Source organism: Vicugna pacos, chromosome 2 (genome assembly GCF_048564905.1).
Source record: "Vicugna pacos chromosome 2, VicPac4, whole genome shotgun sequence".
Classification (NCBI taxonomy): Eukaryota; Metazoa; Chordata; class Mammalia; order Artiodactyla; family Camelidae; genus Vicugna; species Vicugna pacos.
In genome coordinates, this window is record NC_132988.1 from 99,939,570 (window position 1) to 99,963,142 (window position 23,573).

General features: G+C 33.2%; 1 long non-coding RNA gene across 1 annotated transcript in view; it reads left to right on the forward strand.

Annotated features, from left to right (window-relative positions):
* The window catches only part of LOC140700466 (uncharacterized), an 87,206-nt gene extending 63,845 nt beyond the window's left edge, over nucleotides 1–23,361 (forward strand). The window contains exons 2-4 of the long non-coding RNA XR_012078866.1: nucleotides 13,863–13,935; nucleotides 21,820–22,084; nucleotides 23,057–23,361. This is a non-coding gene — a long non-coding RNA (uncharacterized lncRNA). The remainder of the gene's footprint in view (nucleotides 1–13,862; nucleotides 13,936–21,819; nucleotides 22,085–23,056) is intronic.
* Nucleotides 23,362–23,573: the final 212 nt, after the last annotated feature.

Genomic DNA, 23,573 nt, shown 5'->3' on the forward strand with positions numbered 1-23,573 from the left:
AATATATGAAGAGAGAGCATTTCAAAAGTGCTTTTGTGTGATGGAAAAAATCCACGCATTCCTGATTTAAAAAATCAGCAAATGAGGAACAGTAGAGAACTTTATCAACCTAATGAATAACATATATATAAAACTTTCAAGTAACTCCAAAGAGATGGTTAAAAGAGAAATCCCTTTAAGAGTAGAGAAAAAGGCAAGGATACTTTTTCTCCACAATTCTAAGCAGATTGTACTGAAAGTTGATGCTATTGCAATTGCACAACTTAAGTGGACACATTTTATTCCAAATAAATTATACCTTAATTAGGTTGATTAAAAAAAAGGTACTTGAATTTAATAGTCACCAATGTCTGCAAGAAATTATGGAGGAACAATGGATCTTCCATGAAACTTAGGTAAATCATAGTAGAACTACTAGAAAACAAAGACAATTAAAATCGTAAATGCAGCCTGAGAAAAATTTACAATTAATATTTTTATGCCCTTCATGGTCCAACAAATGAGATGGTTAAATTTGAGTAAGTCAAGGATCTATGTTACACTTTCTAGAGAAAACACTATAAGAATATTGTAAGATTCCACAGTATATCAAAAAGCTAATTGGGTCCAAATAAGGAATAAAAACAATCCACTGAAAGTCGCCACATAATGAAAGAAGCATTGATTAAGACAAATGCTAATAGTAAAATGGTACTTTTAAACTCGTATGTATCAGTTAGTACCCTGAATACTACATTGTAATGTCCAAGACCATCAGATTATACAGATTTGAAAACAGCTGTATACTGCTTAAAAGAGACATGTTTATGTATGTATATGCATGACTGGGACATTGTGCTGAACACCAGAAACTGACACATAGTAACTGACTATACGTCAGTAAAAAAAGAAACATGCTTAGAAAAATAAAAGTTAGCATTTGCATGACATATGTATTTCCCATATCCTATCTAAAAGAAAGAAGAAAGTTGGAAAATTTTTTAATATTTGAATAAGGGAAAATATTTAAAGAGTGATGTTTCATAATGTTAAAAGTTTAGGGATAGGAGAAGCGTATAGCAATTCTAAATTTTAAGGACGTATTAACATGATTCCTCATATATGAAACCAAGAGCTACAAAGGTAAATAAATACATCGCAATTATATTTGGAGATTTTCAGATAATTCCAAATACAGATAGAACAAGTAGACTGAAAATTAGAAAATATATAGAAAAGTTTAACAAAAATGAAGTTAACAAACATGCCCTGATTATCATATGAACAACACTGTGCCCGACAAATGAAGAATAAAGATCTCTTTAGATTGCTCAAAGATAATTTACTGAAATTGAACATATGCTGATGCATAAAGCAAGTATGAACAATTTCAAATGAGTGAAATCATAGAGAATATGTTTCAGAACCAGTAGAATTATGATGGGAATCACGACAAAAAGAAAGGTAGAAATCCCACAGATGATTTGAATTACTGTAACACATTTCTCATAACTTTTAGTTTTAAAGCAGACATCACAATGTGAATGAGTAAATTTGACATATCAAAAGTTGGAGGATGCAGCTATATATCACGAAGAGAAAATTAAGAGCCGCAAATTCATAAATTAAAAAGAAGAAAGTCAACATCAGTGATCTAAGACTATACTAAATAAAGTTAGAAAAAATCAATAAATCATACCCAAAGATAGCAAAAGGTATAAAACAATACAGAAATGAACAGATATTATGAAAATGTAAAATTAGCCTATGATAGAGGTGACTAACTAAGGAAGAAGTTAGTTCTTTGTAAAGACCAATAAAACTGGCAAATGCCTGAAACCTGAACCCACAGCTCAATATCCAAAAAGAGAAAAACAACCCAATCAGAAAAATGGGCAGAAGACCTAAATAGACATTTCCCAAAGAAGGTGTACATACAGATGGCCAACAGACACATGAAAAGATGCTCAACATCGCTAATTATTAGAGAAATGCAAATCAAAACTCCAGTGAGGTATCACCTCACACCAGTCAGAATGGCCATCATCAAAAAGTTTACAAGTAGTAAATACTGGAGAGGGTGTGGAGAAAAGGGGATCCACCTACATTGTTGGTGGTAATGTAAATTGGTGCAACCAGTAAGGAGAAAGTGTGGAGGCTCCCTAGAAACTAAAAATAGACTTGCCATGTGATCCAGCAGTCCCATTCCTGGGCATGTTATCAGGGGGAAACTAACTGGAAAAGATACACGCTCCCCAGTATTCATAGCAGCACTATTTACAATAGTCAAGACGTGGAAACAACTGAAGTGTCCATCAACAGAGGAATGAATAAAGATATGGTGTGTGTATGTGTATATATATTTAACCATAGAAAAGAATAAAAATGCCACTTGCAGCAAAATGGATGGAACTAGAGATTATCATACTAAGCGAAGTAAGTCAAAAGCAAATATATCATTTATATGTGGAATCTACAATAATGATGCGGATGAACTTTTTTACAAAGCAGAAATCAACTCACAGACATAGAAAACAGCGTTTTGGTTACCAAAGGGGAAATAAAAGCAGAGGAGGAATAAATTAGGAGTTTGAGATTAACAGATGCTATATATATGTGTGTATATATATATATAGATATATATATATGTAAGCAATCATATATAAATATATTTATACACACACACAGAATAGCTAAGTGACAAAGACCTACTACTGTACAGCACAAGGAACTGTATCAGTATCTTGTAATAACCTATAATGGAAAAGGATCTAGAAAAGAATACACACACACACAAACACCCCTGAATCATTTTGCTGTACAACTGAAAATAACACAACATTGTAAATCAAATATGTTTCAGCTAAAAGATAAACTTGACAAGGTCATGGTAATAAAAGTACAAACCAATCTCATTCACAAACTTAGAAGCAAAAATCCTAAGCAAATATCAGGCAACAAAACTCAGTGATTTTAGGAGGCTGTTATATCAAGAACCAAGAAGGTAGTATTAAGAAATTCCAGAATTACTTGCTATTTGAAAATTTATCAGTGCAGTTCAGTATGTTAATAATAATAAAATGATACAATTCTTTCAATATATTCAGAAAAATAAACTGATACAATTCAGGACCCATTCATAAGAAATTGTTGGAAACTAGGAATAGAAGATAACTATTAAGACAGTAATTATACTTACAAAAGAGCATTCAGAATGTATCACACACATCTATGAATTTTTTAAAAAAATCTGCTTTATTCGTATGATACTCCATCTCCTTACAAACTTGAAATTTCTTTTTGTCGGGAACCATGTTATACAATTAATTTTGTATTTGGCTTTGGCACTGTAATGGGAAAATAAGGCACACTGAGCTAATTACAAAGACAGTACTTTTACATCATTTTGCTTGGAATTCTGTTGACTCAGATCTTTGTATTGCTAGCTCCTTCTTTTTTCTCTGATTTACTCAAGGATCATCTTTTTAGGGATGACTTCTCCAACCATCCTAGCCAAAAGGATTCCCTAAGGTCTCTGAACATGTAGTCAGCTAAGTTACCAGGGATAAAAGCAATCAACTGATGTGATTATGTATTCATACTTGCATGGGACAGCATTTTTTGAGTTCTTCTAAGTGTCAAGGGTCCATCTACTTATTAAGGATAGAATAGTGATGAAAACACGATCCCACGTGGTGAAAACATGATCTGTTTTATTGTGGGAGAAATGAGCCAATTAAAATAACAAATATTAAAATTTCAGAAAGTGATGAAGAGTCCTTGACAATAAATCATAGTAGCAAGATAGAAAAACAATTTGTTGTAGTACTTTTCATCCTTGGATTCCTCCTGTCAATGGCCATTTAAGAGTAATAATATATGTTCATAATTCAACCAAATACATTGTGATAATCACTTTTGGCTTAAAGATATGTGATTCCAAAAAAGTAGTAAGTGGAGATTGTATATGTGTTTAATCGTAGGCTTTACAACTAAATTAAAAATCAAATCTTTGTGTTTTCATTAACACATTAACACATTTAAATTTCATTTCATTTAAAGACAGTAGTACCACATAATCAGTTCTACATATTTTAAAGTATATTTAAAATTTTAAATGTATTACTTAGTAGAAGTTCTGTATTAATAATATCACTTTTCCTTTCCTCTAACCCCCAGAATTTATCCTACAAATTGTGGAGCACATAATTCTTTTTTATAAAGCTCTTGTCATTTTGTAGTGGTGCATTACTAATTAGACAATTATTTCTGTACTGGTAAAACATTACTTGAAGTATTTATTATAGCTCTTAGACTATTAAAGAGTTACCCAGTTGTAAATTGCTTACATTACATCAGATATCATTTGCTACAGAGTTCAAAACTGCTTGTCCTTTCTCAAAGCAAGTGTTGCATAATTATAGTAAGCGACTGCAATTATAAACACATAACTTTCAAGAATGACATTCATTGACTTAATTGAAGTAAATTTCAAATGAATTTTTTTTCTTCAGACATAAAATTAATAAATACTGCCCTTTGTAGAAAACCTCAATTATGTAAATTTTGTAATCTGTCCCTTCTGTGTTCATTCACATATTCTTTTGTTCAATGACCGGAGTACCTAATATATGTAAGGAAACGTACACGGAAAAGTCCATGGAACCAGCAATATAATGTAATAGGTGTTAGAGAATTTGTCAGGCAAGTGGCATCTATTGCTTATTATCAGGAGTAGTAGTCTGAACACTTCTGTCCACTGTGTTTTGATACTGGAGTTGCCAAAGAAAACACAGTGAAGTCAAGCATTGGGCAGAACAATGATTTACTCACATAGAGAAGAAACAGAGCAAGATTAACTTCATTAGTGGGTGTTGGCCCCCTTGGCCACCAGGTCCCTCCCAGCAGTGAACACAGGGCAGTTAACCTATAGGAGCCCCTCTACTGCTGCAGCAGAAGGATCTGATCCCCTCCTGGCAGAGGATAGATAATAGTAGTGGGGTTGGCCAGGTGCCATACGATGCACATGCTTAAGCAAAACAAAGTGCACGTTGAATCTGAACAGAGAAGGCTGTTCCCACGCAAGGTGATAAATTCAGCACAAGCTGTGAGGTCTCTTTATCTCTTGGTAAAGAAGTGTTTCTGGCCTCAGGCCCATTCTTAGGTGGCCGAATGGAAATGCAAAAACTGCGCTTAGGAAATTGCCTTTCCCTACAGAATTCATGTTGAATTCATGCTCTTTGGGAGCCACCTAGGAGATTCAGCTGCCTGTATGCAATCTTAGCCTGACTTGGTGAAAGCATGGTGGCTAAGTTAAGAGGGGAAACATTCTGTGATAATCCATATTGTCAGATAACATACAGAATTCTACTTAATTTTTAACATCATATTTTAGAAGAGCATTACCAAATAAGACTGTATTCAGAGGAAAATATTCAGAACAGTAAGACTGGAAACTTTCATGTAAGGCAGAGTTGAAGAAATTAGGGAGGTCCAGTGTTAGCGAAAGAAAAATAAAATGAACATGGAGGAAAGGTAAAGGAAGTATAATTTGTGCTAAATGTCTCATTATAAGAGTGTAATTCTCAATAAGGTTCTAACTTTCATTACAATTTACATCGTAATTTATTACAATAATTAATAAAATGTTTTAAAGAGAGACAGAAACATAACAGTTAAAGTAGACCAAAAACCCCTATAAAATATATATTTTATGTAATTAATGAATAAATCCAAAAGACATATTGAATTTGCATCCTGAAAACTGGAGTGAACTTTGTTTTCAAGGGTTCATGGAACTTTATAAAGCTTCAGTACAATAGAGATTTTAATAACCAAATCTTTTTAAGAAACCTAGACAACAAGAACATCAGAAAAATGAACATTAAAAAACATGAACTACCCTTAATGATTATTTTCTAGCAAAAAATAAAAAGAAATTCTAAATTGCCATATAGTTTGTAAATAATAATAAACATGTCATATCTAAAACTTTGAAAACTAAGTAAAACAACCCTCAGAGGGATATCCATAGCTGAAATATTTATATTAATAAAAGAAATAATTTAGTTGATTGAATTATCAAATCAATTAAAAGAATTACAAAAATGATCAACAAAACAAATCAAAGGAACCTGCAGAAAGAGCATATTAAAGGTAAAAACAGTGGTTAGTGAATTGAAAAAACAACAATCACATTTTAAATATCATTGCTTCTTTGAAAATGAAAAATAGCTAAGCCTATCAAGAAAAAATAAGGGGGAAAGTGGTATTAAATTATATATGAAAAAAAATGATAAGCTCTAAACTCTGTGAAAAACTAAAGAAAATGAAATATTTTATATCAAATATAATTTCAAGAATGGACTCCAAAAATACTGGAATAGTTAACTGACCAAACATTCTGGAAGAAAATTAGAACACAAAGTGCCCTGAGCTTTCTGCCCCGCTATGACTTCTTTCAAATCTTTCAGAAATAAAAGATCCCATTGCTACTTAAACTGTTTAGGACTTGAGAATAGGGAAAACTACAAATCATTTTTACAGAAGCAAGTGTTGTATCATTGTATCAAATTCCACTATGATATGCAAATGAAAAGTACCATATGCTAGCCTTACCCTTGAAAAATGCTAAAGTATTTTAAAATATTAGCAAATAAAAATCTGAAACACTATAGGAAAAGATATGTGGGATTGATTGTAGTAATAAGACGTAGAGTTTATTATTAGAAATTTACTATTTTAAGTTTATCAACAAAATTGATCAAAGGAGAAATGACATTAAAAAATCTCTAGGGATGCTTACAAAGCAGTTGATAAAAATTAATATCCATTTCTGATAAAAAGTCTTTTTGAAATACACACACACACACACACACTCAAAGCCACAATTATGCTTACATGTGAAATACTAGGTCATTACCATTACCAATTACCAATGCCCAATATTGCCACTATTTATAAACACTTCCTGGCAGAACTTGACAATGCAATTAGGTAAGAGAAACACCTAATTGCTATAAACATGGGAAGGAAAGCATCTAACTTATCGTTATTTGCAGATGTTATTAGTTTTATACCTGGAAAACATGAGAAAGCTGAAAAAAATCCTCAGAAACAACAGACAAATTCAATAAGGGAGCTATTTACAAGATTAAGATATAAAAAACAATAGCTTTCTTACCTACACATAAACATTTAGAAAATATTGGTGGAACTGTTGAAGTTAACCATCTGTCAGAGATAATGTAGAAGGACCCCTCGAATGGGAGCACAGTTATTTTGGATGAATTCTAAACTTCTACCCATTCTACAATTTGGGGAATCTGATTCTATGAACAAAGGATTTTGACACTAGTGGCGTCATTCTTGTGATCCAGCTTCCTGTAATTCTTGCACCTATTCTGATAATTCTTGTATGTGCAATAAGTTTTGTTGTATTCTTCATTCTACACTCTGGTCTTGGTGCCTGAATATCTTCTTGAACATTCAGCCTTCCTTGGCCCATTGCTCTAATCTGCTGAATATACATATTTTAATTACTGTCTGTCTGTCTGTTACTGATCTGAACCTAGCTTGATCTTGACAAATAGACCATCCCAAATTGTGAATTTTTTGGTGGCATGGATTTTTGTCTTCATGTTAGATCTTTAGCATGTATTGAAAGGTGTGATACATATGGGCATTAACTAAATACTTTGAAATTAATACGTAAGTAATCCCCTGGTATCTGAAAGAGTTTGGTTCCAAGACCCCCATGGATACCAAAATTCATAGATGCTCTTGTATATATAAAACAGCATTGTATTTGCATATAATATATGCACATCCTCCTGTATGCTCTAAATCATCTTTAGATTGCTTATAATTCCTAATACAATGTGAATGCTATATAAATAGTTGTAAATACAATGTAAATGTAATGTAAACAGTTGCCAGTGCATCCCAAATATAAGTTTTGCTTTTTGAAACGTTTTTCCTGAATGTTTTGATGCACAGTTTTTAAAATTCATGGATGAGGAACCTGTGTTAATGGAGGGTCCACTGTACACTCTGATTTTCTACATAATTCAGATTCATGTATTTGTTTTTAAGATGAGGACTTTCCCCAGTTTTGGTCTGCATAATTGCTTCCAGACTTCTGTCTCAAATTTGTGGTTTTGGGCCTTTGTTCCTATTCATCCTGTCCAAAATTATCTCTTCTAACCTAGAGGTTCTTCACTGGAGATTCACGCAAGCCCAGGAAGTCTGTCTGAGCGATTTCTTTATTTTTTTTGTAACTACCCTAATTGTACACAAAAGTTTTTATTTATATACATATATTTCCATTTTTCTGAAGAATTGATTCATAAATTTCATCCTGATTATATTATCTCTCCTTTCCTTATGCTTTGCTGTGTTTTGCTGATTCCACACCAATGCCTTCCAATACTAACGCTCAAACTGGAAACTGACATTGTTTTATGATAATATACGTAGCTTGATGTCAATAATAGTTTTTTGTTGTGTTAAAGGCTATCTCTTCTGGAGATATTTTTTGTCTTGCCACATTCTCTCCAAGAAACAGTGTAGCAATAACTGGTGGATTTTACAAAATTTTCACCACATTAAAGATGCATTTTCTTCTAGTAGTATATCCAGTGATGTATTTCCCCTTATTCTCCATGTGCTTGATCTTCACACACAGTGCTGGTTCAAATATCAAAGGGAGGACAAAATCTCATGGTATTGGCCAAACAGGACCCACTTATTTAGAATTTTAAAATGTGATGTTTTTCTTCCTCTTTTTAAAGGCTTTCTGTTTTTAGAGCAGTTTCAGGTTTACAGCAAAATTGAGAGGAAGGTGTAAATATTTCCCACAAACTCCTTTCTCCCACATATGCATAGCTCATCCATCATCATCAGGTCCTACCAGAATGGTACATTTGTTACAACAGATCAACCTTCCTTGACAGATCATAATCACCCACAGTCCTTGGTTTACATTAGGGTTCACCCTTGGTGTTGTACACTCTAAGGGTGTGGACAGACTTATAATATGTGTCCACCATTGTATTATCGCACCGAGAAGTTTCACTGCTTTAAAATCCTTTCTGCTCTACCCTATTTGTTTCTCCCTCTCCACTCATCCCTGGCAACCACTGATCTTTGTACTGTCACTATAGTTTTGCTTTTTGCAGGATGCCATGTATAAGAAATATACAAAATTTAAAGTAAATTATGTTTTTCTTCTCAGGATTGGATTTAGTCCTTAGTAAAAATTTCAACCTGCTACAATGAAAATGTTGAAATCTAAGTACTGTTCTTTAATAATGTGATTAGATTGGATCTAACTCTTCTGCCAGAGATTAGGAATGAAATACTCCCTGATCAGTTAACTATGTAAATTTGGCTCATTCTTTTCTGAAATAGGAGTATAACTCGAAGAATTTTCGTATTTTCTTTTCTTTAAAGGAGGCTGCCCACCAGAAAGGTCTTTGTTCAAGACGTCACTGAATCAGTTACATTCTTATCTTGTATACTTAGGGGGCAGTCATCCAGGACAATGACTATCTTCTTACTCAGGTAGGAGAAACTGAAGCAGGAAGGAAACTCATTGAGGGAACTATGTAAATTGAGGTGACTTCCTAACACTTTCGAAGAGTATCTTATAAATTTGCACCCAGTGAGCAGTTTTGCTTCGTCACCTTTGTTAGAGGAAATGTAACACGCTACAGCACAGAGGCCAGTTCTGCCCACAGAGGTGCTTGTTTCATTTCAAATACACACACTATTTGCCTGCACCACTTTTAAACTGAGCTTTGATTGCCAGTCTTGAATAATGATGAGATTTTTGCATTTAGCAAGATCGAGATTTCTGCCTTCACTTAAAAAGCCAAAAGATGTGCTTTGATTCTCCACGTCCACAGTGGAAAGATCAGATGACTCTGAGCAGCAGCTGCCTCTGTTAGGAAGGCTTAGGTAGAAGGCAGGAGTGAAAACTCCTGTTTTCTGCTGTCAACTCAAGGCAGGAGTGATGTGAGTGCCATTTACCATTGTGCTTCTACTATTGTTCGTCTTATGCTGGGCCTTTTTCACTCATTTGTGGCAAATTGCCTTTAACACACTTCTGATCCTAGACTAAATGGCAAAAATACAAAATATAACTGAAAAAATCAAAATATTTATGAAGTACACATAGAGACTAGTGTAAGTTACCCAAGTAGTTTGCTTGAGTAAATGCCCTCTGAGCTGATTATTTTGATGCCCCTGTTTTAAAGAGCTTATTTTCAACTACTCTTTTCATCTCTTTGTTGTCTTATAAAATTTGCATCCACCAGACTGCTGTAGATACCATCTGCATTTCCCAAAACTCTCCAGTGCTTTGCTCACTTCCCGGATTTCGTATAAACATACTCCTTTGTTCATCTCCCATTCCCATTCCCCAGTCACTCTCTCTATTCTGTTCCCTTCCTTCCTTCCATTGGATTCTTCTCCATGTGTTCTTTCATACCCAACATTTTCCTCTCGTGGCACTCAGCTCATACTCAACTTCAATACTGAGTTCTTCTCACTATAAAAAAGCCATTGAGGAACATTTGGGAAAATTTATATATGGATGGAGTAATTGAAAAGTGCTGTAAAATTATTAAAATTTCCAGAGGTGATGTTATTGTGGTTATGTAAGAAAATGTTTTTATTCTTAGATCTATATATAGAAATAAGATGAAGAAACTGTCAAAGTTTGTAATTGATCTTACAATTCAATATATTGTTAAAGATTAAATCTAGATGATGGGTTTCTAAAATAGAAAAATTTTAAAGGACTCAGAAGTGTATGTGTCTTAGATAAAAAGCATTATATTGAATGTACCTATATTAACCCATCATCCCTGCTACATTTTTTTCTTCCCTATTGTTTACAAATTTAGTTTCTAAATTGTTTAAGGACAGAAATCCTGTCTTTTATAAACTTTAGGTATAAACCTTGCATTCAGTATATTTACATTCCTCTTAAAAATTTGTATCATGTATTAATTTCTAAATGATACACTGGAAATAGCAGTGACTTAAGGTAATAATATATGTCTGTCTCTATTAATGAAGCCAGGGTACAGATAGTCTGGGACTGATACTGTTGCTTCACATTATCTGTATCTACCCCATCTTCATTCTAGAGTGGTTTCATTCTTAGTGCTGTCTTATGGACCAAATGCTTGATGAGAGTCTAGCTTTCCTGTCCCTGTGGGGGATACCAGTGAGACAAGAGATCAAAAAACCCCATATCATACATCACATGTCCTTACATCAATGAATCTTCCTTGGGGCTCCGTCCAACAACTTTCTCATAAATCTCCCTTACCACGTCTAGTTGGGAGGAAAACAGGAGATTCAGTCTTTTATCTGGGCATGTTGCTACCTTAAATGAAATTAATTTTGCATTTCTTAGAAAGGAGAGTGGAGCAGTCAACTTATATTCTCTGTACAATTCTGGTTGGTGATAATTTTTTTTTCATTTTCAGGTTATTAAATTTGAGTAGGAATAATAACACTGACCTTGTGAAGAAGACATCAATATAAATTTCCATGCAAAGGCAGTGATAGCAAACTTACTCATACTTTAAGAAAGTTAAATACTGTTGCTTTATGGTGAAAATTGATTTAATGAAAAAAAGATACTCATCTTTTTTCTTTTTAATACAATTTATTATATAGCAGATATGTCTTTTCCCTTTTCTCCCTTCTAGTTGTTTTATTATTGGATTGTAAACCTATGATCTAACATAAATAATACAAGAAGGAAGAAAGTATGAAAATGAGAACCTATCTTTTATGTTATTAAATGCATTATTTTTTCTAGTTATCACTAATCACCCATAAAAACTACTGTATCTTTGCTTGTGTTTCTACTGTGTAAGCTGAAATGTTTTTTTTAAAACATGTTTTCTATTCTAGCAATGGAAGAATCTTCAACATATAAGAAAGACTGACAAAGTTGTGTATTGTTCTTATATTCTTATATTTTCAAATGTGTTTTTGAAGCTGATTGTTTATGCTCCTCCACATTGTCTTCTTCTCCCTCTCCCCTCTTTCTCTGTTTCTGCCTTTCTGTCTTTTCCCATCATCTTTGAATGAGGCCAGTATCACCCTGGTACCAAAACCAGACAAAGATGTCACAAAAATGTAAAATTACAGGCCAATATCACTGAATATAGATGCAGAAATTCTCAGCAAAATACTAGCAATTTGACTTCAGCAATACATTAAAAGGATTATACACCATGATGAAGTTGGATTTATCCCAGGGATGCAAGGATTTTTCAGTATCTGCAAATCAATCAGTGTGCTACACCACATTAACAGATTGAAGAATAAAAACCATATGATCATCTCAATAGATGCAGAGAAAGCTTCTAATAAAATTCAACATCTATTTATGATGAAAACTCTCCAGAAAGTGGGTGTATAGGGGATGGACCTCAACCTAATAAAGGCCATATATGACAAACCCACAGCTAACACCATACTCAACAGTAAAAAAATGAAAGCATTCTCACTAAGGTCTGAAAGAAGACAAGAATACCCTATCTCACCACTTTTATTCAACATAGTTTTGGAAGTCCTAGACAAAGTAATCAGAGAAGAAAAATAAATAAAAGGAATCCAAATTGGAAAGGAAGAAATAAAACAGCCATTGTTTGCAGATGACATGGTACTACACATAATAAAGCCTAAAGATACCACCAGAAAATTACTAGAGCTTATCAATGAATTCACTAAAGTTTCAGGATACAAAATTAATATACATAAATTTGTTAAATTTTTATACATTAGCAATGAACTATCAGAAAGAGAAATTAAGGAAACAATCCCATTTACCATCACGTTAAAAAGAATAAAATATCTAGAAATAAACCTACCTAAGGAGGCAAAATATCTGTACTTGGAAGACTGTAAGACACTGATGACAGAAACTGAAGATAACACAAACAGGTGGAAAGATGTCCCATGCTCTTGGATTAGAAGAATCAATATTGTTAAAATGACCACACCACCCAAGTTTATCTACAGATTCAATACAATCCCTATCAAAGTGCCAATGACATTTTTCACAGAACTAGAACAAATAATTTTAAAATTTGTAAGGATTCGTTTTTTCTTGTGACCTGTCTCTGACCAAGAATTTTTTTGTATTAGACAAGACAGGGAAGAAGTGAAATGAGGGAGAAATGAGAGCTTCACAGTTAGCAGAGTTAGGTTGATGCTGTAGATTTTCAGTATATCTACAGCAAGTGAAGGAATAAATGAAAAGCTAAACTTAAAGACGAAAAAGTACAGGGCCTAGTCCCAGTGAAAATTAGACTTTAAGCCCTGCATGTGTTTCAGTTGTCTTTGTAGTTTAAGCTCATGAACATAAACAATGTGCCACTTGTTAGAAAGCATCCTTTTCATCCGTTCTGCAGCCCAGTGGTTCTCAAACTGACTACACACTGAAATCATCTGGGGGGTTCTACTATTTGAGCCTCATCTTTAGAGTTCCTGATTTAATTGAACTAGTATAGAGCCCTGATATCTTTACATGATCCCTCTATACAGCCAGGGTTGAGAACCAGTTTTAAGCTCCATAGTTTTCTAAGTTTTGTGAATAGAAATGCACATCGTCCCTGACTTAACGATGGTGTGACTTACATTTTTTTGTCTTTACGATGGTGTGAAAGCAATAGATATTCAGTAGAAACCGTACAACAAAATTTGAATTTTGACCTTTTCCCAGACTAGCAATGTGTGGTGTGATACCCCCGGGGATGCTGGGCTTGGGTAGCAAGTTGCAGCTCCCAGTCATCTAAGCGATCGAGAGTGAAACCATTCTGTACCCATACAACTATTCTGTTTTTCACTTTCAGTGCAGGATTCAATAAATTACACGAGATGTTCAACACTTTATTGTAAAAGGATTTTGTCTCACCACAGGCTAATGTAAGTATTCTGAGTACACTTAATGTAAACTAGTCTAAGCTATGATGTTCCGTAGGTTGGGGTTTTAAATACATTTTTGACTTATGATATCTTCAACTTGTGATGAGTTTTTTTTTTTAGATGTAACCCCATCATAAGTCTGAGATCTGTGTTACCTGTAGAGTTTTGTTTAAAAATAATGTCATGACTTTTTTTAAAAAAATTTACCTTTCTTTAGTCATCACAGTTAATTATAATACAGATATTCTTAAAAGAATTAAACCAAAAAACATTATTAGGGTTTTAATTTAACTAGATACTAATTAATAAGCTTTGATGTTTATTCTTTGTATTGTCATCACATTTAACCCTATACTCAGCTACGTGTTTGTTGCACCAGTGGTTACCTCAGTTGCTTTTGGCAGAATCTTAACTCCATAAAGAATGAGAATTATCGAATCAGGTATGGGAATTTTAGTTTTGGTTGTTTACTGCAAAGTAATACATAGGAATTAGAAACTAGAAACATGGTGCTAATCTTTGAACATGGTTCTTGATGTCCTATATTAGCAAAATTTCTAGCACGCTTTACATCCAGACATTTGTTTTCCAGAGCTTACAAATGCCCTTGTTTTTCTTCTTAACACTAGCTTTAGGAAGTAGTAGATTTTAAGTAATAAACTGTGAGTTTGGAGAGTTTTGGAAAATTTGAAAATAAAGCATTAAACATTATTCCAGATTAGTCTTTCCAGTAACAAGGCTAGTAAATATGTTTACTGTTTGTGGATGGAGTGAGGTAGGGTGGGGGTAAAATAATACATTTTAAAAAATTATTTTATTTTTAGATACTTTTAAAAATCATGATATATTTAATGTACAATATTAGTTACAGGTATACAACATTGTGATTTATAATTTTAAAGGCTATTACTCCATTTATAGTTATTATAAAATATTGGCTGTATTCCCTGTATTGTAAAATATATCCTTGTAGCCTATTTATTTTATACATAATAGCAAACAAGAAACTAACCAGTAAGTTTTTTAATACAGAAAAAAAAATCCAGGCCTAGGGTCCCAAATTTATAGAATTACCAAATAAATTTTTTCTACCTGTAAGCCAAGGGTATCAGTGAGAAAGATAAAGCAAAAAGGAGGAAGGAGTGAAAAAACAGCCTTATTTTATTTTATTTTATTTTATTTTATTTTATTTTATTTTATTTTATTTTTTACTCAGATTGACAGTATAAATTGTCCTGAAATCACTGGATAATTAGGCAACCTTCTGCATGGCCCTGAAGTGGTAGGTTTGATACTACATAATTAGTAATGTTCTCTTCAATGTATGAGCGATAATCTCTTGATTGAATGCTCCATTTTCATTACAGTACTAAAGGAAATGAAACAATAATTAGAACAATGTGCAAGGTAAGGAAGGGCCATTTCATTACATGTTTGTATGTAGGGAAGCAGAAGAATTAATCAAATGAAATGTGAAATTATTATGGATAATTGCAGGCATATGGAGATGATTGGCTTGCTTGCAATCAGAATTCTGTAAAGGGACAATACATGTGCTCATCTTTCCTTGATAATGCCATCTACATCTTGGGTTGTAACTGAGCCCTAATATCTAGGCTTACAGTAAAGTCTATTGTTTTTTGGATGTCTGTAAGATGCCTGTTGAAAAATTGAACATTTAATTTTAGTTAAATTCTATTCCCAATTCCCCTTGTGAAAATTAATTTTTATTTTCTGCACACTCAGAATACCTTCTTCATGTAATTACAAACTTTATTGTTTTATTATAGGTTTATTTTACCCTTATTTTGTATCCTCCCATCCCTTTGGATGGCACACCTTTAACTGTCTTATGCCATACTCTTTGTGGTCTCTCTACACGCTTAATACTATGAACACACATATTTGGTCTTCAGTAAGTGCTTGATGAATTCAGTCAAATGAAAGACATCATTAAAGATAAATGATAAAAATAAAGCTATAGATCTGAGTTCCTAAGGGTAATAATGTTGCAAAATGAGACAAGCCTTTACGTAATGCAAAGATTAAAAACTACTTTTATTGGGTCATTTGATAAGTAGTCGGTGATTACAAGATATGGATAGAGCAGTAGCAGAAAATTCAATTCACAGTGAATGAAGAGCTAATACTTGGGGCATCAAAATAGCAATTCTTAGTACCAGTCACCTGTCAAGCTCAAGTTCCATGTTCTTAACTGCTGATGGAACATCTTACTTAGGGGGAAAAATGTTTGTTAAGCATCTGCTGTTTGTTTGAGACTATGTTGTGTATTTTTAGAATTCAAATAGTAAGAGGGTCTACAAATGGCCACGCAGATTGTACAAATTGCCCAACTGTAAGAAGGGAAAGAGGGATTTATTTATACATGGCATTGATTTAATTTATGCATTAAGGGTCTGGTAAAATTCCCCAGTCAACCCATCAGAGCTTTGGCCTTCTCTTTTGGAAAGTTATTATTTACTCAATTTCTTAAGTGTTGTACTCTTTTTCAGGGACATAGGCTATTAAAGCCTGTGATCTATGATAGAGTGAAAATTATAAAGCACTGCACTTTGTCTTTTAAAGAATTCCACCTATAGTTACACATTTTACTGACCAAATCGAAGTATACGATAACACCCAACTTCAGAGAGAACTGAAAGTAAGATCCAATTCTATGCCTAGTATGTGCCTGGAAAGAGTGTGAATTAGTGGAAATATGGTGAATGGGACTGATAGCCTGCAATTATTGACATGAATAATCATGAAAGGTTTTATATAGCACTTGAGTATTTTTAAAATAGCTAGAATTTGGACAACAGAAATGATGTAGAAATGGTAGGGAAAATATGGAGTACCAACTAACCAATGGGAATAAATAAAACTCAAATAACTCAAGTTAGTTTAAACTGCCTGTATGAACTGCTGTCACCACATACTGTAATTCCTGTATGGTCGTTTTCCCCCCATTTCCATTGAAGATTACCAGGCTTGAAAACTTGAAGCCATTTGAGAAGCACTGCTAACAAATGACTTAATTTGGGCTATATTACTGCTTCTGTGTTGCTTTAATAGCTTCTTAAGTGGTCTCCCTGAATCTAATAATACCTTTCTCCAGTACATTCACTAATAATTGTATTTTTCTAAAATTGTCTTTGATCACTTCTGTGCTTAAGAGCAATAACTATTCTTTGTTGTCTTTTGGATCAGTTGCTTAATCTGTATCTAAAAATCTAATTTTATTGATTATTTTAACTTATAAAATTTATTTATCTTTTTTTGTATACCCAAGAAGTTGCTTTCTGTATTTTTAACAACAAAATAAAATATATTCATGAATAATTCTTTCTTGTTGTTCTTCATCTGGAATACCCGTTTTCCTCTTTACTAGTTCATAAAGTGATCTCATTCATACTGCATTTTATCCATGAAATAAGTTCCATATTACCTCGGTATACTTCCTCTTTAAATTATATAAACAATAACAATAAAGAAACAAAAAGGACATTAATGTATTAAATTATTACTGTATATTACACAATTATACATACTCTCTATGATATAGATATATCTTCGTCTGAGAAAGGAGAATGCTGAAGCTTAGAATCTAAGCTAATATCCAAAAGTTACAGAGGTCATATGGCACATAGCTGGATTTAATTTCAGGCCTGTGTAATGCCCAAACTTGACTAAACATTATAACACTCTCTAAATTATTTTAAAATTGTATAGTTTGTCATTTTACTTAAATGTGGATTCTTATTTTTTTTCTAATTTTCATATGCACATCTTCTTTCAAGCAGATTATCAGCATCTCAAAGTCAAGGACGTATGTTTGACTTGTTCTGTATCCCCAACACCATTGACCACTATAGAAATAGAAACAGAAATGAGAAAAGCAAAGGTTATTTATTCTGAGCTTACTAATATAGCAAGGGAGTCAGCCACCTTGAACTGAGTTTTGGCAGACCCAAAGGAATGCAGAGGAAAGGGAAAGCTTTGCAGCGGAAAAAGAGGAAGACTCGGTAAGCCCTGGCTGGAGGCTGTTGACAGGAAGCTGTAGGTGGACAGCTTTAAGTTTGGGGTGTGGCATGATGGTTTAGGGCTGCATATTCATTTCTCTCTGGTTGGTCTCAAGTTGGAAGCAGGAACAAAATTTAGGAAACCTTCAGTTATTAATCAGGCCTTGGCCATTTCCAAATGACTGTAACAGAAGTCATTGTCTGGCTTCCTGGTTTGTGGCGGGAGACAGCAGTCAGCCTCCCAGATCGCTCATTACAGAGTATGGGTCGGCTTCTTGGGCAGATTGCTGCAGGCTGTGGGGCAGCATGCCAATTCTTTATATAGTCTAGCCGTTGTCAATGTGCACGTTCGGACTCTAAGCTCAGTTCTGTTCTGAACAACTGAGGAGGTATCAGAAAATACTCTATTTTAATTTGGCTCTGCCAGAGGGAAGGTAAAATGAAACAATCACTTCTTTGTAGGTTTCTGCATGCCAGTGGCTGTATTCTATACCTGAGTTTTTATGAGTTGGCCACATTTAGAGTCTATCATTTATGATTTCTTCGCTACTGAATCATTTTCCACTTCTTTAGGAAAAATAAAAACAGGGATGGAGGAGAATCTCTGCTTCAAGGAGACAGGTTATTATTGTTTTAAAAGATCAACCATAGAGTTAAACTACCTGAATTCCTGTCTTGATCCTGAATCTTACATGTCATATGATCTGGAATTCTTACAAAATATCTTTAACCCTCTATTTTTTTTTAGGTTTTTGCTAATATATTTTATATTTCCCAGTTTTATTGAGAAATAATTAACATATATCACTATTTAAGTTTAAGGCATATACTATGATGGTTTGATTTACATATATTGTTAAATGATTACCACAATAGTTGCAGCTAGCATCCATCTCATATAGATGCAATAAAAAGAAAAGAAAGAAAAAATTTCTCCTTGTGATGACAACTCTAGGATTTACTCTCAATAACTTTCCTATATATCATACACCCAGTATTGCTTATATTTATTATGTTTTACATTATATTATATCCCTGGCACTTATTTATCTTATAACTAGAAATCTGAACTTTTGACCACTTTCCTCTAGTTTTCCCTCCTCCCACCCTTCACCTCTGGTAACCACCCAGTCTGATCTTTTTTTCTGTAAGTTTTTTTTTTTCTCTCTAGATCCCGCATAAATCTGTCTGACATACTTACTTAGCATGATGCCTTCAGGGTTTATCCATTTTCTCACAAATGGTAGGATTTTCTTGGGGTTTTTTTGGCTGAATAATCTTCCATTGTGATTGTGTGTGTGTGTGTGTGTGTGTGTGTGTGTGTGTGTGTGTATACACACACATATGTCATAACTTTATCATATGGGCATCTACCTAGCTTGTTTCCATGTCTTGGCTATTGTTAATAATGATCCTCTGAGCATGCAGATAACTTTCAAGTTAGTGTTTTTGTTTCCTTTGGATAAATACCCAGTAGTGGAATTGCTGCATCATATGGTAGCTCTATTTTTAATTTTTTGAGACTCCTCCTTACTATTGTCCATAGTGGCTGCACTAATTTACCATTCCACCAACAGTGCACAAGAGTTCCCTTTCTCCACATCTATGCTATTATTTACTATTTCTTGTCTTTTTGATAATGATCATTCTAATGGTTATGAGGTAATATCTCATTGTGGTTTTAATTTGCACTTTCAAAAAATATATATATATAGCTGAATCACTATGCTGTACACCAGAAATTAACACAATATTGTAAACTGACTATACTTCAATAAAAATAAAAAGTAGTTGCATTTTCATAATGACTGGTGACACTGAGCATCTTTCCATGTAGCTGTTGAGCTTTCATGTATCTTCTCTGGAGAAATGCCTATTCAGATCCTTTGCCCATTTTTCAGTTGGGTTATTTGGCCGGGTGCGGAAGGGGGATCGGTATTGAATTGTTTGAGTTCTTCATATATTTTAGATATTAACCCCTTATCAGATAAATGGTTTGCAGATATTTTTCCTACTCTGTAGGTTGTCTTTTTACTTTATTGCTGGTTACTTTTGCTGTCCAGAGGCTTTTCATTTGATGTAGTTTCACTTGTTTATTTTTCATTTTGTTTCTTGTGCTTTAGATGTTTTATCCAAAAAATTCTTACTAAGACTTACTTCGAGGAGATTTATTCCTATGTTTTCTTCTAGTTTTATGGTTTCAAGTTTTACATTTAAGCCTTTAATCCAGTAAGATACAGGTCTATTCTTTTACATGTGACTATCAAATTAAACCAGACCATATACTGAAGACTGTCTTTTCTCCATTTAGTATTCTTGGCTCCCTTGTCAAATATTAGTTGACCGTATATGTTTGGGTTTACTTCTGGGCTCTCAGCTCTGTTCCATTGGTCTATTTGTCTGTTTTTGTGCCAGTACCATATTCTTTTGATGACTATAGCTTCGCAACATAGCTTGAAATCAGGTGTGATGCCTCCTGCTTTGTTCTTCTTTCCCAGGATTTCTTTGGCTATCTAGGATCTTCTGTGGTTATATATAAATTTTAGGAGTGCTTTTCTACTGCTGTAAAAAAAAAAATGGCACTGGTATCTTGATAAGGATTGCATTGAATCTATGTGGCTTTTGGTAGTATAAAGCTCCATTTCTTTATCAGTACATTAGAGATTATGACATCAATTATCTTATAAGACTGTTGTAACAAATAGGGATAAATTAAGAAGTTGAGAAGCCCAAGCATTGACCTGTTTATTAAATTTCTTCATATGCAAGTCAAAATGGAAATATTTCTAAACCATAGATTAATTAGAAAAAAGTCCAACAGTATTTTTATTCTCCCTATGATGAAAATATTTTATGTCATTTTAAAAATAATATCAAATAATTTCCCCTTTTTTCTTTAGGGAGGGAGTTATTTATGCATGCTGATTCCTTAAGCACATATTTTAGAGTACCTGTAATGTAATCTATTGTTGGTAGTGATTAAAATAAGCCTCACATATAAAACACTTAGCAATAAATAACAATATTATAGTGATGATTAATTTCATTATTATGTTTTGAAGTTTCATGTAATGTTACAATGATAAATAATAAATACATAGAAACAATTCATTGTCTTTAAATGCAGTTCTGTTTTCTAAAGTTTTTCAGAAAAATTCTCATGTTAATGGGTAAAATAAAGTTTCTGTTAAAACTGTAAAATTGGTAGAAAAGTTGCTGCTTTTAAATGAAAAGAACTTTTAGAGGCACTGAGAAACAGAAAAGAACTCATGACATTCTTTAAGGGTCAAGTCTGTCTTGAACCTGTTTTAAAAAAATGTAAATTATTATTATTTTTTTCCTTTTAACTTGCAGACTTGAATAGCTTGGTTAAAGACAGAAAGGTTATTTTATAAATGTAGAATAAGTCATAACAGTGTCGTGCAGAGTGACTAAAACCCACGTTACCCTGCATAAGAAGGAATTAACTGCAGAACAAATGGGAAAGTTGTAATTTTAGAATGGCCAAATGTATGCACCTTTAAAGTAATTTACTTCAAAAGGAAATTTATTTTGTTACAATACTTTCTCAGAAACAGGGAAAAAAGTTTTAATTCATACTTCCAGGACAAATGTATTATGTATTTTTTTTGTTGTGTTTTCTTTCTTTTCAGCAAAGCCTTTTTGTTTTAATACCCCGAATTAAATAAATGTGTTCTTGTCTATTTTGATGTTATATATTTTCATTAATTCTTACACTGATTCTTCAATAATTCATCCATTTGTGGATACATAATATTGAGCACCTATTATATGCTAGTTACTGGGCTAAGCACTTGAGATATAAGTGTTGAGTATGACGGCTGTGGTTCCTCCCTTCCAGGATAATAGTTCAAACAGAAAACTAGAATGCAGTTCCAGTGGAGGTTCCAATGGAGGAAGTCCCTTGTGCTGTGACACCACATAAGAGAAGACCCTGATACAAATGTTACCATATGTGTGTGGAGATCAGGAGACCGAAAGAAACTGGGGGTAGAATGCTTCCTGGAGGTACAAAGAATGAGATACAAAACCTAGAGGAAATAGTGGTCCAGATTCAGAGGAAAAAAAGAATGTGGAAAGGCCCAAAGGCAAATGAGTGGAAAAAGGTAAATGGTAAGAATGAAATTTAGAAGTTTATTAAGAATCAATTTGCACAGGGCCCTGTATGACATTTAATTGGCTTTGGATTTTATTCTGTGGTCAAGGGGCAGCTATTAAGATTTTTCATTTAAGTATTTCAATTAAATGTTTAATTGATTAAAAAAAATTATATACTTACAATTTATTTCAAGTTTTTGAAAGTAGTTACAGGCATTAGGTGGGGTTTTATTCTTCTTTTTTTGTTTGTTTTAGCTATTTAAATATTTAAAATGTATGACTTTGTATGTTTTATAAAATATGAAGTGAAGATTAGATAAAACTTTGAAAGAGATTTTGTTTTGTTCCCTTTTTTTAATTCTGAAGACTTTCTAAGATTAGTTTTTTTGTGGATTGGAAGGGGTGATGTGGCTCTAGATACTCAAAAATGATTAGGACATTTCAGGTCAAATTACAGACATATACTTCAAAACGCCATGTGCTAGATATTGATACAGATTCTGATGGTATAGTTCCAAGAGTACTAAGTATCTTGGTTCAATATTTCATATTGTCTGTTGCACTGCTGATCAGTCTAGAAGATAGGACACACCTTAGGCAGGGATGGAGTGGTCTGTTACTTACCTAGTTTGATTTGGGGGTTAGAAAACTTGCAAGGCTTACAATATCCTTTATTGGAATGCTGTAGAAACTCAATACTTACTCTGGTGTCCTTTTGAAGGTTTAATGGAAGTATCTTATCCATGTAGAAAAATCCACTACATTAGGATCTGCATTACTATAGGATACGTTTATTTTACAACATGGTGTCAACTGAAAGAAAAACACCAGAAGTAATAGGGAAATTTGAAAGCTCACAAAGAAGTTACAAAGTCAAATTTAGAATATACTATACCAAAATTATATTTATTTCAAGGATATTTATAAATTATATGTATTTTCAAAGTCAAATTCTACATTATGTTAAAATTCTGTTCTAGGTTATTCAACAAGAAAAATGCAATTATGTAAAGAATCATTAAATGTGAGAAGACTAGTTTTTGAGCTCTGCTGTCAGGAGGAGATCTTCAGAATGTTATATTTGAAAATTAAAAGCTCTGGAAAAGTTAACATAAAGCAACACTGTGAAGGGTTATTTAGGAGGAAAAAAGAATATCATCCCTGAGGATTTTTATGTCCTTTGAAAAGATCTTTACCAAAAAAGATTGAGAGAGAAAGAAGGAGAGAGATTATTTTTCCTTAACCAATCTTCCCTGTTTTCTTTTTTTGAAAATACAGCTCTGAATCAAAGCATATGTTTGAATGGAATTATCAGAATATTTATTTCTGAATCTAAATGTTTTATATACATTCCATAATTATTCAGTAACTTTTACTTTCAACTGAAGTAAGACCTATATCATCAATGAGTTCATGAAGTTTTGCAGTATTTTTATCTTCTGAGGACACCGTGTAAGCATGTATCTGTGTGCGTGTATCTCAGCCTCTTATAGCCAT